Source organism: Melospiza melodia, chromosome 10, assembly GCF_035770615.1.
Source record: "Melospiza melodia melodia isolate bMelMel2 chromosome 10, bMelMel2.pri, whole genome shotgun sequence".
NCBI lineage: Eukaryota > Metazoa > Chordata > Aves > Passeriformes > Passerellidae > Melospiza > Melospiza melodia.
Window position 1 is genome coordinate 19886767 of NC_086203.1, and position 20669 is coordinate 19907435.

The window sequence follows — 20669 nt, forward strand, 5'->3', positions numbered from 1 at the left end:
TGGCATTATGTGGGACTTTGCTTGGAAAGGTTTGCTGCTCTGGGTTGCCCTCAGAAATCCTTACAAGAAGATGGAAAAGAGTGAAGCAGATATCAGCTGTGAAGAGAAACCCTTCTCCCACCAACTTCTTTTAAGGTTGGAGGTGGTTATATATCTCAAACCTTTCCCCCACCATCATTTCAAATAAATGGTTCAAATTTGGTCTGCCTGCATTCACAGGCTTTTATGTTTGTTTACCAATAATATTCTAACAATGGCATTTACTTTCAGGAACATTTACTGAAATGGCAAATAATAGAAAGCTCATAAACACAGCAATTCAGACCAGAATCTGGTTCTGAAAGTCACGTACCAGTATTTCAGAAAAGAAACAATGCCGTGTGAATATTCACCTAAGCCAAAGTCACCACCACAGCTGACATTTCAACCATTCACTAGTAACACGTTCATTATCAAGATATATTGCCTGAATTATTCTTAGATGCTATTCAGAGAATTATTTCAAATAATTAATATATGTAAGAAAATTACTGGCTCTGAACAGAAGAATTGAACTTGTCATATTAGAGCTGAATAAATGCCCTGCAACTATTCACTCCTCTCTTTTGGATACACTAATTTAATCAGATTCAATCTTTAACCCTATTGGGGCTGAAGGAGAAGTTCTATAGCTCTGCTTGCTGTGGTTTGGGACACAATCCCCAGGAACTCCATCCCTCTCTGTAGGGGGACTGTGGCCTTGTCTCACAGGCTCTCCATTGTATTTCAGGAAATAGACTCATAGTTTTACCTTTCACTTACCTCAGGATAATTTCTGTGGTCTTCAACAGAGCTGTGGTTACACGTCCATGCGCAGGACAAGAATTGCACCAGGTTTAATCTTGTCCACAGTTCATTGTTTCAGCATCTCAGAGGAGGTGCTGGCAAGAGCTGGCAGAACCTGGTGGTCCATGGCCAGATGGTGGGGACAGCCAAATGAGGGCAGGCTGGAACCTGTGCTTGGATCTCCAAGAAACAAAGGAGTCCTGACGCTATTTGGGCTGGTCTCAGGTAGAGAAAAGTGAGTGCCACCAATTTGTCCAGACATAGACATGAGAGGAATCAGATCCAGAAGCTGAAATTACCGACTTGTGCTGTTACAGAAAAATGCGGCGGCAGGAACCCCAGATCCTCAGCAGTCGTGCATTTTGCTAACACCTTCAACAAGTGTTGTGGGTTTTTTTCATTGGTTTGTTTGGGGTTTTGTGCCGGTGGTGCTTTCCAGACACCAGAAACTCCTGTAGCCCTCTGTAGCCCACAGAGCAACACAACCCAACCAACCTGCACTTGCACCATAGGTGACTCCTGTCCCACAGCTTTTGTCTTTCACAGTCACACAATGAACTCCTGTTACCTGTAAGAACAGCCTTGCCCCTAGAATCCCTCCAGCACGTGTGATGGAGCTTCAGGATTAAGGATGCAGGATCAGGCTTCACGTGGAGAAGAAATAAAAATATAGACAGACATGTAAGACAAGTAGAATAACTAAGGGAAGAGGCATATTTACATGAAAGTTGCTAAATAGGTGTCTTGTTAACTGCATTGTGGCATTGTTCCCTGTCCTGTTATTCCCAAGGGCTTAATCCCTTCTCATGCAAGCCCAGGACAGGCTTAACTTGACTGAGGGCAGGGTCTAGGTTTTACCGGGCAACAGAGGTCAGTGTGGGGAAAAAGAGTCTGCCTAGCAGGGTTTGAAGAGGGATTTGGGTGAGGAAGGGGCCCAGGGGTCACAATGGGATCTTTTGCAAGACCTCAATGCTGCAGCTCATGGCATCCTGGCTAACGCAAGAACATACAGAGCCTCAAGACCCAGGAGAACTTTTCTGCATCAACAATCAGCACAAAAAGTAGTAGCAATAACTGGGAGTATCTGAAAGGGGTTCTTTGCTATTCTCTCCCCCCTAACTCCCCCTTTTTTATTTGCCTGACTGACAGAGGATTTAAATGCAAAGTGGATCTAATGCACACCCTGAAGTCGGCTGGCAGTATGCAAATGACCTGTCAGATTAAAATCTGAATGAAAGAGATAACAAGCTTATCTTCATAACAAAAGACTCTTAGGGCAAACTATTTGACGCAGTGTTGATGTTTGTTTTAACCCTGGACTTTGGACAGTGCAATATTTCAGGGGCTTCACTCTCCTCACTCTCCAGTGCTTGCACGCCTGTGTGTGGTGTGTGTGTGTATTTGTATTTGCACTGGCAACAAAAGGCAAGTGCTGTGATAATAAAACAGGGAGGAGCAAAAAAAAAGAAGCCTAGTGAGGGCTCTAACAGTTGATTTTGAAGTCTTTTCTGGGGGATGGCTCTGCAGAGCCAGTGCCAAACAAACCAGCAATAGGTCAACTCATGCTTGCGACCAGCACTACAGCTGCAGTGAGAATAAGCAAACACAGCAGCAGGGGAAAGAATTAAAGGAGGGGGCTGGGGGTGAGGCGGGCGATTTATTCTTCTGGCACGTGCAGAGGGGCTGGAGATGGATCAGCTGTATTTATTCTGTGAAAAGGGGAAAGAAAAGGTGGCAAAAGAGCAAAGCAAGTTTCACTGCATCAGAGAAAACAAAGATTTTCAATAAACTCCCCATTGCCACCCGCTCCCTGTAAAAAGGGGGAGAGGAAGAAAAAAAAAAAGCTGCAGGTGTTTGCGAGGGGTCTGTATAGAAGCCGTGCAGGGAATTAGCAACTGAGGCAAGTTGCCTTTGGAAAAGGAATCTGCCCTGAATAGATTTGCATTTCTTAATTTAGGGATCATCAGCAAACAAGAGCCAGAGAAAGCACCCCTCTGCAGCACCAGGGGCTTCAAAGTGAGCAGGGCCGTGTGCCGGGCGGCCTGGGAGGCGGCTGGGCCCGAGACTGAGGCCTGCGAGCTCCTGCTGGGGCCATGCTCCTGGGCTGGCCATTGAGGCTGGGAGCTCCCACTGGGTCCATGCTCCTGGGCTGGCCATTGAGGCTGGGAGCTCCCACTGGGTCCATGCTCCTGGGCTGGCCATTGAGGCCTTCCAGCTCCCACTGGGTCCATGCTCCTGGGCTGGCCATTGAGGCTGGGAGCTCCCACTGGGTCCATGCTCCTGGGCTGGCCATTGAGGCTGGGAGCTCCTGCTGGGGCTGTGCCCCTGGGCTGGCCATTGAGGCTGGGAGCTCCCACTGGGGCTGTGCTCCTGGGCTGGCCATTGAGGCTGGGAGCTCCTGCTGGGGCCGCGCTCCTTGGGCCGGCCATTGAGGCCTGGGAGCTCCCACTGGGGCTGTGCTCCTGGGCTGGCCATTGAGGCTGGGAGCTCCTGCTGGGGCCGCGCTCCTTGGGCCGGCCATTGAGGCCTGGGAGCTCCCACTGGGGCTGTGCTCCTCAGGCCGGCCATTGAGGCCTTCCAGCTCCCACTGGGGCTGCGCTCCTTGAGCTGCACCCTGAGTCCGGCTCTCTCCGGCCACCCCACTTTATCCTCCCCACACAATAGGGCTGTGCGAGCATTGAGGAAGTGCCACCAAATCCTCCCCTTTCAGCTCCTTCCCAATCCTCTAAAGCCCCTCAGTTAATGCCCTGCGGCTCTGCTCTCTTCCTGCTGGCCTCAAACCACCAAGCAGTGTTGACAAGATTTTCCCCAGGTTGCAATTCACCCTGATGCTGACCCCTTTGCTGCAGGGGACAGCAGAGGTGTGCCCATGCCAAAGGGACAGTGGCAAGAGTAGAGTCCTGAGATAGAGCCTGGACCTGCACCACCAAGCCAAGGCAATGGTCTCTGCTCCTTGCAGTGACAATGAATCCCAACTGCATCCCACACCCAAACCATTTCCTATTATTCATACATGTTCTTGTGTAAGGGCAGTCTTTGCACAGGACACCTTCCCATGCATAGTTTGTAGCGTAGTGCTCTCCTCAGTCCTGCACTACAGAAATATACCTGCTCCAAATTACTCTGTGGGAAGTAGGCTGGAAGAGAAATCCCAAATGCAGTTGTCTTGGATGAGACTGCAGAGCATGAAACTACAGGCCAGGGAGAGCCCTCCAGGGCAGGTTACTGCACTCCATGAAAAGGTCTTTCAATTCTGGAAGGGAAAAGCAAAAAGAAATGTTACATAGATGTTAAATGAGGAGCAATTTGATCACTGTGAAACTTTGCCATTACTCCCCTCCCAGCTCTGGCAGAACATGAGATGGGACTGCAGCAGATAAACCAGGAGATGCAAAAGAACAGATGGAGTGGAATATGTCAGAGATACAGAGCCACAGAATTGTTTAGGATGGAAAAGTCTTTCCAGAAAATAGAGCTCAACTGTTTACCCAGCACTGCCAAGGTCACCACTAACCCATGTCCCTCAGTGCCACCTCCACATGTCTTCTGAATTCCTCCAAGGGTTCCCTTAAACCAGGAACTTCTTGAGAAAGGGCAGTCGTGACTCCACTCAAATCTACAACAAAGCTCCATCTGGCTTAATTATATTCAGCATTTCATGCCATCATGTCTGTTAAATGCCTTAGAGTGCTCTACTCAACCTCAGTACTATATAGACAGTAAAAAGCCATGAACACAGCATTTATGCCCTTGTCCTTTGCATCATTTGTCTGTTAGTGATTTTGGTTTTAAGAACTAGCAGTGAACAAAAATCTGTATATTAATTAAGCCTATGAGGCACATAAGGCAAAACCTCCCTTGTGCTGGGCATTCACTTTTGGTCTTTTCTCAGCAATAAATCTAAGCAGCAGGATCCTCAGCTGGCATGACTCAACACAGCTTATTTGAACTCACACAGTGACACACTGCTCCGCTGCAGCACAGATCCTGGCTCCATCTACATAAGCAAGAGTCTGTGTTTGCTCCAGAAAGGTAAGATAGGATCTAGAGAGATGACACTACCAAAATGAGGGTGGGAGGGTAAAGCCAGACAGCTGAGACAAGGCAGACAGTCCATGAAAAGCTGGAATTAATATATTAATTTTAAAATTTTCTTTTCTTTTCTTTTTCTTTTTCACTGATGGGACACTGATGTGTAGTTGAGACTGTGCTCATCCAAAAAGATTTTTAAGATGAGTTGCTTCTAACAGGTTTTTTTCTGAGAAATGATCCATGTCTGGAGCATCCTGCTCCATCAGAGACCAAGCTACAAAATCTTAAACTCATGAGGCACATTCTCCTCCTGTTCTTACCTCCTGTGTGTGGGCAAACTCCATCAAGTGAAGAACTTTTGGGCTGCTCTCCTGTTATCCTTGTGCACAGGGAACATCTGCCAGTGCCATGATGTGGGAGCTCTGGGCTCTGTTTCCAAATCCTCCACGGCTTCACAGGCTTTTTTCATTCACAAACCTCCAGGACCTCTCTGTGCCTCAGTTTCCCTGAGTATAAAGCTGACAAAAAAGAAACTCCCACTTCCCCATGCTTTTTCTTTAAATTATTATACCTTCCTTTTATAATGGCAGTGAACAGATGCAGTCAAAATAAAAATCACAGAGTAAAAATATACAAGAAAAGGCAGTCCTGCTCCAGACATGGCTTTGAACACAGACTGCACTCAATTTGAACTGGCTCTGCTCATGTTATTTGCCAAAACATCAGCACTTTGTAAATAATACTGTGATTCCCTGCCTCATAGGGTTGTTTTAAACCCTGTGTCATCTTGTGTGGAAGAGCAGTGTGAGCATCAGCCTTTCCCATATGAGGTAGTTTATACTGGTAAATCAGGGCCCGTGGGAATAGACTCACAAGGATTTTACCTGTAGTTTCCATGGATTGCCCTGTTTCCAGTCAATGCCTGTTTCCCCCTTTGCTTACAGAAGGATAGTGGTCAGGGGGAGTGCACTGCACTGCTGGCAGCGTAGAAGTAGCTAATATACAAAGCCAGAGATAAAGAGCTTTATGAAATAAAAAAACAATACAGAAAATCCCCTTGCATTCCTGAATCATCAGGAATTGACTGGCTTATACTCTTAGCTGTACAAGTATGAAATAAATAAAGACGATGTTGTTCATTTTGTGTGTGTGTCTAATCCTATATTCTCAATAAAATGCATTTAACCTTGTTCCTTTAAAAGAGCTCTGGACAATCAGAATCATCTTTACAGAAGACTGCGTCTGCTTCTAAATTAGCTTTTTAAAACGCAGCCATTCTCTCTTTCTCCTTTTCCAATTCCCATTCACACTTGGCACAGATAAACACAGGCAGGCCAGAGCTAGGAGCTCTCAGAATGTTTAAATGGAAACCACACTCCAGAAGAGCAGTGCTTTTCCCCCACAGCAAGTACACAGTTTGCTGTCTGCCCAAGCCATAAGAGATTCAAAAGTTTTGTTTGTCAGCAGCCCCTCAAATACCAAAAGTTGAGATAAACAAGGTTGCAAAACGACTACACCAGTCCATGTGACCACTCGTTACACACCTGGGAGATGGTTTTACATTCCAATAATACCACAGAAAGCACCTCTCTCCCTCAGAAACATTCCTATCAGGTGCAGGTCAAATCTATTTAACCTGATTTTTGCCTATCCTTGCTTTACATCCAAAAGTCAAGTCCAGCTTCCAGCCTCATGGGGAGTTGTTCACGACACTGACCTCTGTGTCAAGCACAAACTTGGGAACTGGTGTGGAATTTGACCTCTAGCATTTGTTAATAACCTCCTTATTAATCATCTTTGTCACTTCTCCAGTGCCTCCCCTCTGTAGATGCAGAAGCACCTTGTGAGCCACGGTGAACTGAAGTGATGGTGTGGATTAAGAAGGGCATCTTCATTTTCCACCTGGGAACAGAGGAGCACACAGGGCTGTGTAATTAATGCTCAGGAGATGGGGGCTGCTGGCATTTTCCCAGCTGCAGATAACTCCTACCAACACTCAAAATCTGCTCCCACCGTGATCCTGAATGCACAGGGATGTCCTCCCATGGCAGGGCTGCAGTGTGGGAGGGGAGCCACAGTGCTGCTGTGCTGGGGGGATGGAAAGGATAGAGGAAAATGAGCACATTTATGGTCAAGGATGGCATGTGCTGGGTGGGGGAATCACAACACAGAAACCATCAGGGAGAAAGTTTCCATCCTGCAAATGCTGGAATTGAACCACCCTTATCATCACCGGGGCTGCGTAACGGCGCGCTTGAATGATCAAATTACTGTTCTGTCTGTGAGCTCAGGTTAAAATCCCAGCAGAGATGAAGTCTGGCTTTAGCACAGGGCTTTGCACTACTTACAGGTGGCTCAGCTCAGGCACTGCTGTGCAGCTCTGCTGCTGGTGACACTGGCACAACTGATGGGACTGATGTGGGAGGATGCACCTTGGTGACGTGAGCAGGAGCCAGCAGGAAGGACCTCAGTGTCCAGGGCCCCTCCTGGGCTCTGTCTCTGAAGCCCTTGAACCAGCAGGTTTGAGTCAGAGCCCTAGACAGACCCAGGGAAAAGGTAATGTTATATCCAAGTCTGTAATCCCAATTTTACCACAGTGAGATCCCATCCTTACCCCTTTCAGTCCCTTACAGCTTTGGAAAATAAGTATTATTCACTTGACATATTTCATCCTCACATTCAGCAGCAAAGCAAAATCCACAGGGTGAGGTTTTCCCTTTTATTAGACCAGCTGGAAGCACTGGAGGGGAAAAGACAGACAAGTTATCAATGTCTAAGCTCTTCTTCAAACAGTGTGTGTAAGAATATTCCAAACTGTGGTCTACAACTGAAATTTCTGCTGATTTAATAATATCCTAGACAGATTTCTTACATTCTTAGTTGAGTATTTGTAGATCAGTACTGTTTTGCGTGTCTCAGGAAAACAGCCCCACACGTCAGCCATGGGGAAAGTGCAGAAGCAGCCCTGGGTGGTCACACATTACATTGCACAAAACCATACTGGCAGTGAAAATAAAAGAACTCCTTACCTCACAAAATCAGCTTTTCACATAAAAATGCATTTTGAATAAAAAGTTTTGAGGGTTTTTTGTTTCTTTTCAAGCAAAAAAAAAAAAAAAAAAAAGTAATTGTTTTCTCAGTACCAATTCTGGTTTTTAATCAGTAACTGTTTTATAATACTAAAAAGTGCTTTGCCTTCTTGTGAACCTCTAAAAAAATAAACACCCCTTTAAATTTTAAGGCAAACACAGTATTCCTCCCCCTGCTCTTGGCCAGCAGTTTTCAGTACAACACATTTTTTAAATGCAGGGGGAAAGCATCAGCATACTAACATACATAGCATACAGCAATGTATATTTTCAGTAACACTGGCTTTATAACTTACCTTGGAAGCCTCAGATTGCTGCTTAGGGCAGCTCAGATGGCAGAGCACCAACAGCAGAGGTGCCACTGGGTACAGACAGGCTGGATCATATATCCATCAAATTGTTCTAAGTGTTCAGATTGAAACACTTGTACTATAAAACACGGCAGGGAGGAAAAGAACTCCTAATAGCCCCAAGCATTTAAGAAAGGGCAGATGATTTTGCAGAGGAGATGAGGCAGAGCACAGGCAGGGCTCTCTGACTCAAACTCACGCATTTCTGGGCTCTTGCACTGTGTACTCAATGAGCTCCTGCTTAGCACTGCTTTAAGGTGGAATTAACTAGGAGTTTTTCCACCCTGAAAGGTAGTTTTAGTACAGCAGGGTTTGCACAAACCCATGCTTTGGTAAACGGGAACAGTTGTCTGTTTTTAAGGGTTGTTAGGGAAAAACTTGGGCAACTGGATGAGTTTGATGAGCAGGGTGCCAGGGAGGTGTTTGGGGACCTGGATTTTGTGGCTGACTGCATGCGCAGCTGGGGGATCCCTGTCAAGTGCACACACTATCTCTGTATCTCACTGAAGCAGTAAAACTAGAGCATTTCTCAAGAGCATTAGGGGGCTAAATTCACAAATATTTGAAATTTGGCTTGAGAGCTCTGAGGGACAGGACTGTAGCATGCCAAACTGCGGCGGTACTGTGCATGTTGGAGGCATGGTGAACATTAGCCAATTAACTGCAGATTATTATGTTTAGAAGAATTAAAATAAACCCCTAGATTCTGACTTGGTACAGCCAGGAGGGTGTAACAGCCCCTCTGCTGTATCAATATCATCCCCAGGTCCATTAGTGCAAGGTCTCTGTAGTACAGAAAAGCCGAGCCCCACACCAATACCATTCAACAATTGGTCGTGGACAAAAACTGTCCCCACCAGAGGCTGTCTGGGGAGAGCTGGAGGCATTTGGTTTTTATCTGACCTGATTCTGAGGCTTTAATTTCTTCTCACCCCCAGTATTTCCCTTCAGTATTCCTTTCAGTATTTTGGGAGAGGTGAATATAGCAAACAGCACATCTGATGAAAAACTCTGTCACCCCTAAGTATTTGCTTTCCAGCCTGCCTGGCCACAGTGGAAGCAGTGGTCAGTTCCCGAAGGACTGGATATCTCTGACTCCGGGAGCAGGAATCAGAGCCATGCAGATAAGGCTGTCATCAGAGATAACAGCAGTCAACAACCCTCAGCATCATTATCTCAGCAAAGGGAAAAAGCAGGCAGCCCCCCTTAATATACAAAGTGCCGTGGTTATATATGTCTCCTTTACAATGATAGATGGAAAGGGATAAAGGGAGAAATCTAACAGAAAGCCTTCAAAGCCAGCCTGCTTCACATGCTCGCTCTCCCAAACTGGAGCATGTTTCCATAAAAGCAGTAAACAGCCTCCCCCCAGCCCACACCCACACTCGCCCAGCAAAGTGGCTCCAGCAAAACAACTTCACCGGCATGGATCTGAGCGAGGGCCGTTTTCCCCTCCTTTGGTTAGTGGAATTTCTTAAGAAGGAATAATGAAGCACTGATTGCCAAACACACCTTACTGGAAGGCGAACAAATTGGCTGGATCAGGCCTTTTTAATTTGAAAAAATAAATAGAATAAACCTGAATTTATTTGCAATGGTTTGATTGCAGTCCAAAGCCATTGCACTGTTGAGCTCCTTTTCACCTTATAATCAAACTCCAGGAGCATAACACACTCCAGCCTGTCACTGTGCTGTGTGAGCTGCCCCAGGATTTACCCAGCTGCATCCTCCCCATGGCACACACAGACATGTGCAGTGCAGGACCCAGCACTTCCTTGCCACAGCTGGCTGCTTCCAGACGGGGACCTGCATGTCACCATCACCAAAACCCCAACACCAGCGTGACATACTGCACTGCCCCTTTCAAACATGCAGGCCAGCTTGCAAAGCCCCAGATGAGCTGATCCTCAAAGAAACACCTTAATCAAAGCTGAAGAGGAAGCAGGGCAAATTAATAAGCAAAGATGTAAGGAAAAGGAAAAGCGGCAAAATCCTAAATAAAACGTCTGTGTCTGATTTCTTTATGTGCATTTCTGAAGTGAGAAGAAGCACACAGAAGGGCATTTAATTAAATCAAAGGGTAAAGGAAGGGGTTGCCATGCAGCTTGCTATTATGTTACAGTTCACTAAAATGAAAACTTATTTTTAAACCTCTGGTATTAATTTGAGATTATTCAGATACTTAATTAAAAGTGCAGCATGTGTTAAATATTATTTCAACAAAGATTATCATCAAAACCCTATGTAATAAGATCCTTCAATGCTTAGAGCGATATTTTATGCAAATTTTGTATGCCACCAAATGAAGGTCTCTTCAATTTTTTCCCCCCTTCTTCATTTGCTGCAGCAAAATGTTCCAGGCAGTGGAAAAAAAAAAAGGTTTCTAGAATAACAAGAATCCTACAGATAATGCAGTGCAACAAATAGCAGCTCGGTGGTAGTCACGTTTCTGTGCTCAGCTCCCTTCCTGATACCACTCGGCAATAAAGGACGAGATCAAACAGGCTCCCATTAGAGCTAAAGGGCTGAATTTTGCTCCCACTGAGGTTACAGATGGTGTAAGCCAGGAGTAAATTTGCCCTGGCAAAACCCTGTCGGGGTAAGAAAGGCAGGAATTCACTCCTCATGCATCAGGAATGAACCAACAGTTCATACCTGGAACATATAAGATAACAAGGTTTCCAGGGCAAAGAATATGTTTTCCTGTGTGGGATTTCTCCTGTGGCCTTTACTCCTGTGAATGAACTCAGTAAAGTTGATGGGAACTAATCCTGTAAGACCAAGGTTCAGTGCTAAGTTTTCAGTGTCATTTGCAGTTTGATTTCTTTTAGAGAAAAAAAGATTAAATACTTGCTCTAAGTGACACTATCCTGCCTGAAAACCAGCAAATGAAACCCTTAGGAAAATAATCAAATACTTAAATGGATTTCCCTCTTATATAATGGCTGTGTTAGTCCTGCCACAAGCAAACTTCATTTATTGATTAGGGCCAGCATTGCACTGATTCCCTAACAAACCCAGGACTATTCCTGAGCAAAGACCTCATTGTTTAGAGTGGACGTACCAGTTGTGAGGAACTGCACACACTGGTTGGAACGTATAAAACACTGCTATTCTACAATGCAGAACAACTTCAAAATTAGTTTGTTCTTGCTATTCAGCATGCACTCAATACACTGATTTTCTAAAGACTGGGAAGGACTTCCATTTATTAGAGGCTGCTGTCAAAATATAGGGAAAGCAACCACTTTCAGTTTGGGGAATAGTTCAAGCCATCATCAAAAAACAGAACAAAAACCTTCCAGAGAACCAAAAATCAAAAATATTTTCAGTGTATAAAAGACTATGCCCATATCCTACACCCCAGCACCACACACACACACTCTCAGCTTCTCACATAGATTCTTCACTTTCATGGCTGCCACGCAGTTTGAAAGCCCCAACAAAACGACAAACCATGTATTCTGCTGAAATCACAGCCCTAAAAATCTAGGGATAGGAAATGCTGAAACTATGTTATAGAAACTGTTAGCCAGCCTCAGATTGTGGTTGGAGGTAAACTGTACCAGCAACACGAGCAAGAGATAATATGGAAGAATAATTAAAAATTATCCAAGTCAACATATCAGAGTAGCAGAATGCCAGCCGCAGCTTCAATCTGAGAGCCAGGAGGGGAATTCCTCTGCGCTGGATAAGGATTATCAGTGTGGCTGTCCTCAGAACAAACTGCGGGAAAGGTGCAATAAAGTGCATTTAAGGCAAAGAGAAAAATGTGGAGCCGAGGAGCAGTGCTCGTTTGTAACCATTTGCTCAGTCCTTCCTGCGCCTCGGTCGGTGCTGCTGCTGCTGCAGCGGGTCTGGCTGCAAACTCACACGGGCAAGCAGCTCGCCCTTGTACTTGCCAGAAAAGTTCAGAACTGGCCACTGATGCTACCAACAAATCCACATGACATCTAAAAGGATTTTGGTTTAGTTTGGTTTTTAAAGGATGTTGTTAACAGGCAAAGAGAGAGTTAGAAAAAGTAATAATCACGGGATTTTAGTACTGAGTGTGCATGTTCTGAAAACAGAAGTTAGAAGTGATTAAATAAGAGGTAAAAGATGTTCCATCATGAAATCTACCCATAGCTGTATCTTGAAACAAAGATCTGAGCATAACATGATATATCATCTTGGGTTTCATACAGACCTGCATGCAAACAAAAAGCTGCTTTTACAGCAACTTACATATTCTCTACATGCATTTACTTACATGTTCTTTGGGGTGCATTTTTACACAAGAAACAAAATATTATTTCTAGGTATTTACGTGGTTGCAGTTTTTTCTTCTTTTTAATAGGTCTTTAGGTTTGGTTTTGTTTTTTTCCATTAGGGGAAAGTTACCTAGGAGAGCACATCAGAGCCTCCTCACTCCAATTATGCACACGCAAACAGAGAAAAAAATTAAAAACCGGCAAAACAAAAAAAAAAAACCGGTTGCTGCAGGGGGCTGTTGCTGTGAGGAGCAGGGGTGCGCGGGGCTGTGCGGTTCGTGCGGGGCGGTTTGCGCGGTGCGGGTTTGGTGCGGGCTCGGTGCGGGCTTTGCGCGGCACGGGCGGAGCGCGGCCCGAGCGCAGGCGGCTGCTGCCCCCTATGGGCCGCGGCGCGCAGTGCCCCGGCCGGCGCCGTGCGCGGAGCGCGGTGCGCGGAGCCGGCCCGCACAGCTCCGAACAGCGCAGCACAGCGCGGCCGCGGCTCAGCGCACACACACCGCTCGGAAAGGCCGCTGAACCACCGCCCGATGCCCGCTCTTGGGCACGCCAGGCCGGACAAAGCCAGGCTGGCAGGAGCAGCTCTGCTCAGGGCATCGCTTTCCCAGCGCCGCTCCCGCCAACTTTCACTATCGGAAGTGTTCGAGAAAAGCCCGGCTTTATCGCGGGCTCTTTGTGCTTTAGCTCACTGCTTTATGGTTCCAAAAAGGGATCGACACAATGTGGGAAAAGAAGAGGGAGTGCAAGTTTTCCACTAGAGCAGCTGACTAGGTATTAAGAATAATTAAAAAAATAGAAAAAAAAAAGGGGGGAGGGGGAATGGGACTTTTTTTTCCCCAAAGTGGTGGGGAAAAAAAGAAAAAAAGAGCATAGCAATGTACATATATTGACGTGTGAAGCCCCACACTTTGGTGCAGTCATTTCTCAGATGGGCTGAAGCAGCACCCTTACCCAGTCCCTTACACAAGTGTGTCCACATGAACGCTCACCTTCAAGGAGTACAAGTGTTCCTCTCAATCCTGTCCTCACTTCCACTGGTTTTGAAAATCTGGAGAAAAGCCACAAAGTTAAGTTAAACCAGCAAGAGTTTAGAATCAGATTTCCAAATATAGTCATTTTAAAGGATGAACTTGCTCCTCCTAATAATGCATAAAATATTGGTGTCAGTCCTGTTTCCATTTAAGCCCTTAAAAATACGCATATACAAATTGTGTATAATATGATGTGTAAGTAGGAAGAGAATCGTATATGTGTGTATCCAGACTGTATTAAAGATAATTAATATCCATGTTCTCTCTGACCAAAATGCATATTGGGGTAAACACTGAAGCATAGAAGAAATTTTTTTTTTCCAGGCACTTAAAGTAGCTAGTGAGACCAGGCGTTGAAAACTTACAGAGAATTTAAGATCATAATTAAAAGCAACTAAGATTAGATTAATCTTTTCAAAAAATAAGTCAGACATCAGGCCCCAGATGCCAACATATCCTGTCTCTCAGGTAATAGCTGAGACAAATAAACCAAACTGTGAGGTTTGTACTAATCTGAATGTGTGCCGGTGCTTCTCTGATGGGGGCACATAACTGCCTCAGTCCCAGAACAGAGGCAGTTCAGGATGAACTGTGAGGCCAGTCAGAGCTGAGCACCCATCCTCTACCCAACACTGTATTTCACAAAAACCAACCCAAATTTATTCCTTTCCTTAAGGTCTTTCAGCCTTACCTGCACCAGCCTGTTAGTTCATAACCGCTGCATGGGCAAAGGCTGCTCTTAATTCCTGCATCTGGTGTGAGGCAGAGGACAGAGCTGGTTTTGAAAAGCAAGTCATGGTGAGAGCGTGCATTGTGATGAAAACTGAACAGGCCAGTAACACTGTGATGTGCTCTGCAAATTCTATCCTTTTTATTCTATTGCAATTAGAAATAAATTACCTTGCAGAGAAAGCAGACAGTGATGTGCAGCTGGCCTAGGTGGCATGGTGAAATTTATTACCAAGTGGCACAAGTGAAGATTTCTGTCACACGGAGGTCAGTGTGCAGTGCACAGACATTCTGTGAGCGTGTTTTGTGGGTCATGTTTTTATCTTCCCAAACGAGCACGTCTCTACAGTAACAGAACGTTTGTTTGCTTGTATGGGGCTCATTACAGCAGGGTCATACTTGAAATCCCAGAGTTTATGGCATGTACAGGGGAAATGATTTTTCTATGATCTCTGGTCCTGCTTCTCTTCAGAGCCACCCACATAGCCCACATCCCACTGCCCGCCCAGCTGTCTAACATTGATCAGTTGGTGTTTTTAAACTACCCGTGTCCATAAGCAGCTGCCCATTGACCAAAATGATGGCTGTTAATCTTCATTAAACTTAAAGGGATACCAACACATCTAAAATTAATCTTTTTTTTTTTTTGTCTGAAAAAAAGCAAGGAAAAGTCACAACTATGTTCAGAAAAAGAGAAAAACTCTGAAAGAGCAGTATGCTTGTTATTGACTGATTGTACAGTGTGACACCAGGTACCTGAACCTGCTCTCCAAAACCTTCTGTGTTCCTACCATGTTATTAATTGCACTGAAAACTCCTTCAGTTATTTGAAGCCCTCAGTTATCCAAAATTCTCCCCTTCTCCACCATTATGTTCAGATAATTGAGGCTGTGTGGAGCACACTTGCAGCCAGCTAGAAGAGCGAGCATTATCTTTCAGCTGATACAACTATCAATAGCAAGTGTACAGCATATACTACAAAGGCTTTATTGTGCATATGTAGGGAGATAGAGATGAGATACGGCTCCGGGAGGCAGTTTGTCTAGTGGTTACAGTACAGAGTTGGGTGTCATGAGACCAAAGTTTTAATTACTACCTCTGCTACTGACTCTGTTACTCAGATAAACTGCTCGCTGTCTCTGCATGCCAGCATCTCACCCAGCAAAAAAAGGGCACTGTGAGAATTACCCACCTTTGTCAAGCACTGTGATACCCTTAGATAAACAGCTTTTTATGTATAACTGCTGAGTCTTACTGTCCATTTAATTGCTAAACTCTTTGGAAAGAAAGGACTGAAAAAAAATAGCCGAAAACATTTGAGAAGCATAACTTTAGTTGTCAGAGACTGGCACAAAGTTCAGCAGAGCTGTGCTGACTTAAATCAAGGCAGACCTGACCCTTGAAACATAGTTTGGTGGATGTGACATGACCAGTGTGAACAAGCTGTACCTGTGCTAGGTACAAACTACTAAACCCAGATTCATATGTATTGCTGCAAAAGTCTTTATGTTTTACCACAAACTAGCACCAGTACTTGGTATTTGAACAAGAATAATTTAGCATTCATTAAAGCAATCATCTTTGTGTTCAGTATGCTCTGAACAAAGTAATTTTGTTTAGAGAGTTCCGAAACTTTCCGCACAGAAGGATCGGCACCAGTGTGTGTCCTCCCCTCGAAGGGAGCCAAGCGATGCGCAGCACATCGCACGCTGGCACCAGGAAAGGTGCCAGCCTCAAAGAGCACATCTTAAACCCTGGTGCCATTAATGCCTCCAGCACACAAAAGGCACAAAGATAATAGAAAACAAAGGTCTTTGAATAGTGATAAACCTCCTGATTGCAGGTGAGGGACTGCACAAGCTCCTTGTAACTGCACGTACAGTACACCCGGATACAGTGCAGACGTATTTGTAATCACCATCTACCAAACTCCTTAAGAGCAGGCAGAACACGACCCTGCGAGGTAAGGAGAAGGCACCTGCCGCTCTGCTATCTTTCTGCTTTGTCTTATAAGCATCTGAAATTCTGTTTTAAGGCTTTTCCATGTGGCGATTTCTATAAATCGCCCTTATCGGCTGGAGTGCTGAGGTGAGGGGAAAAAAATCCCACACTCACTTAAAGCCTTTTATTTCTCTTGTGACATGGACATCTTGGAGAGCAGATTAGCCAAAGGAGGAAAAAAAAAAAAAAAAAAAAAGGCAAACAGAATACCGTGACCTAATCCTTCCTCTCAGAAAAAGAAAGGGGAAAGAAAGCCTCTTGTGATCTCCAAGGAGTAACTTGCCTTGTAAACTAGTCTCCTGTTTGAAACGGAAACAAGAATGTGAATCCTGATACAGAGAGGCTACCAAAGACAGGGAACAGCTTAACAGACCAGAGATTTTCCCTTTCAGTGCAATGCTGGGTATTACACTGGTCCTGCCTACATTAGAAGTACAGGCAGCAAAAACTTAACAGGCTACAAGATCCTTTGGCCACAAAGATATCAAAATGCGGTTATTTTTATACACTAGGCAGGAGCATAATCTGTGTCCAAGTTTATAAACTGTGGGCTTGTAGTTTATTAAAAGGATTCTATTACTGGCTCCCCTCTCTTCAGTTATTGCATCCAACTCCCATGACATGCAGTTAAAGCCCTCTCAAGCCTGCCCCTCTATAAAACCAGGAATGCTGCCCCTGCCCCCTTACTCCCCTTAGGGAATGGGGGCAATCAGCATTAGAGTAACTAAATATTTGAAGAAGATATCCACTTTTACTGGCAAACATTATTTGGAATAAAAGTTTGTAGTTCCTCAAGTGCTTAGATAAAAGGGCACAAAGGCAGGCACATTGGCTGCCATTGTCCTTTTTTATCAGGTGAAAAGCTGAGATCTGGGGTAGGCTCATAGCAAAATTGAGAAGAGCCCCTCAAAACTCCCCAGGCCCCTTTGCAGCACCAAAGTGGACAACTGGCCCGCTGAGCCTAGTCTCCTCTCCAGCTCCAGTCTGCCAGATCATTCCTAACAGCCAATTCTTGAGACAAATTTAATTTCCCCTCCTGCATGCACATGCCCATGACTAGGCTACTTACACCTTCCATTTTTCATTGTCCAGAAATACTTGCGGTGGTGAGGTTTTTTGCAGCTTCTTTGAACATCGCACTCCATTCTCAAGAAGCACTGTGAATATGCCCTGAGCACTGTGGTGGCATCACTTCTGTTCCCTCCAAGCAGAGGATCTGACCATCACTGGCTCTGACACACAAACACAACTGGCATGAAAAGCTTCCAGGAATACTCACATGGTTATGCTTTGGTTTTACTCTGCAGGAGCACAAACACTCATGAAAGCCTGAATGGCGAGGAACATACGCAAACAGAACTTCATTGTGGCAACAGCTAATTCATTTTTTAAATTCCAGGTATTATCTTCAGACTTCTTTTTTGGCATCCTTCCCCAGTTCCTATCCAAGTATCCAATGTCCATGGCTTCCTAAAACATGGTGGCAGATGCCATTCTGATAGGAAACCAGAAATTCCTTCCTGATCCAGCAGATTACATCATGCCTCTGAAATGCAAAATCAAATCCAATCCAGCTACCTGTCCATCTCCAGAGTGCCTATCAATTAGCATTAGACACTAATTTGATTAAATTGGTATGTTGAAATTTTATTTGATTCCACCTAAGGAGTGTAATTCCCCTTGCGTGTTCTCTGTAACCCACTAATTTTCCAATGGAATGGGAAACACAGGTTGGGATTTGGAGACTAGTTCTTCTACTTGTTAACATATGAGCTTAAAACCACAGTAAAAAATAAATCCATGCAACTGGGTAGAATGAGGCTTGCCAGTTTAAGAGAAAACGGCTTTCCACAGAATAACCCAGATGGGGGGAGAAAAAAGTATACTTTTAACTCTGAAACCTGAAGTGTTCTTTGAGGGAAAACGAATACATTTTAGCCTTAAAGGGATCACAGACTGCAATTATATAATTCTTGTCAACTGATGTTAAAGATAGGCTGGAAAGAATGTATGCTGAGGCCCTGCAATAAAACGAGCTCCTTTACTCCTTTCAAATGTTTGCAAGCCTTGGAGGTTATCCAAAGGTCGGATACAGGAAAAGTCTTGGTGAACAGAAAACATAATCATGGGCTTTTTTAATACGGGCTCTTTTTGTAATAAAATAAAATTATGGTAAGGGAAGGGAGGGCGGGCTCTGTCTCCTCAGATCTAAGGCCAGAGGGGCTGAGTTTTAATCAGAGGCTGCTGTTCTCCCCTCCTCTCTCCTCCCCAGCCTGTCACTGCACACACAGAGAAGCCAGCAGAGGTGCACAGGCACCGGGTGCGCTGCAGAGGGGCAAAGGGAAAGCCTGCACTGAAACCCCTTGGCTTTGCTGCAGTGCAAGGACATGTTTCCCCAGAGGGAGATGGATCTCCGTGGTCAGCCAGCTTGCACAGGGAAGCAGCAGATCCTCCTCAACACCCTCCTCGCCTGGGGTCTGTTGGAGAACAGCTCCGTACAATGCTGGAACTAATGTGCTGCCCCTTCTGGGGTGCACCAGAACAAATGGCAGGTTTCCCACAGAAACTCCCCTGGAAGCTGGAAGTCAGGTATATGGAGAATATCACATCCAGCTGCAACTACACAGGAGTTGTCAATACACTCATGGATTTTGGGGTGGAATCCAGGGCTGCAGTCTTTACTCCTTCTAAAAGTGACATGACTTTAGTTGTGACCACCTGCAGTCAGGGAGCTGCTTACTGTTTTACCTGGAGTACCTGGAGACACTGCCTGGTTACCCCACCTGGGCTATGGCCACAAGTCACACACAAGCACTTGTGTCACCTCCTGCATTTGGTTCAGAAATTTCCTATCCAAGTACAGATTTGACCCCATCCCCTCAGTCTGCTAAACACAAACCTAGAGCAGCAAACCATGAAGTATCTGGAGGGAATTAATGAAGTGGACATTTGCTGTAGGCATCAGGCACTTCTGAGTTGTGATCATACTTCATGAGACAACCTGTGAGACACCCACCAAGAGTGGCTTTGTTCTAATGCCACACTCTGTAACACTTTATCACCATTTATCTCTTATGGTGACTGCTCCATCATCCAACTGTACTACAAACCTGTCTTACCTGTACCTCACAGGCTGAGAAAACAATCTTACAACAAATAATACTTTTCCTCTCAATAATTAGAAATCTGTTTTAGTGATCCATCTGGGGAATGTCATTCATGTTGACCACCACTGTTTTGAAGCTATTTTTTCCTGTTTCTTGAATTTCTTCTGGACTTCCTCTCACATCACACCATTATCAATCTGGATGGAGACACCTTTCCCATCCCATGCTTCATATGAATAAATAGAATTAGGGAAAAAAGAAAAAAGAACATAGCTACTATTCCCATCTAGGCAAGAAACCCACTTGAGAGCTGGAGAGAGTTGGAGCAGTGTGGATTGACTGGTAAGTGCACCTGCTCTGTTAGGATTTGAAACTGTTTCACATTAGCAGTGCTCCCATGGACCATCTCTCATCCTACAGACATGAAAACTTGACTGCATATTTAATGCAAATTTAAGCCTTGGGGGTGTCCTGTGCAGGGCCAGGAGGTGACTTTGATGATCTTAGTGGGTCAATTGCAACTCAGGATATTCTAAGATTCTATGAAAGTATTTCTTTTTTATGTAATTTCATGCCTGTAGTATGTTTTCTGTTATTAACAGCACATTCTGTTCTCCCTCATCTTTGAGGAACAGATGCAGAGCTGCCTTTCACAAAACCAGAAAACAAAGATTTTTGACAGACCCTCAACATTACTGCATGCAGAATATGCCATATATTTATTTTTAACAGTATGATGAGTCACAAAAGAGATGTGATTGGCAGCCCTATTGCATTCCAGGATTGATGGTACAAGCCATTAGGAGGTATGACCCAGAACATCACCTCTCCATTTCATTTCACCTCTCCCTCTTTCATCCAATCCTCTTCCTGCTGAGTGGCGTTCCTTGGCTTTATCCACATGTCCTTCCTCTTCCCTTTGAGCTGCAAGAGAAGAAATATATGAGCACTGGAAAAGCCACTATAAAGTAAACTGCTGATTTTAAAAATAAAGGTACCTATTCACAGGCTGATTTAGAGAATTGCTTTGGCATGTACCTAAGTGCAGCTGATCTCCACAAGAAGTAAAAATGCACTAAAACTCAGAGACCAAAACTCAAACAGACATTGAGAAGCCCTTCCTCAGTGAAGCCACTTGCCCAAGCTGAGGGATAAGTTATGATATCCTATAGAAATTCCATGTGCTCAAGACAGCTCTTGAGCCCAAGAAACAGTGATAGCAGTAAGCTGACCCTGCACACCAAAATGAAATCAG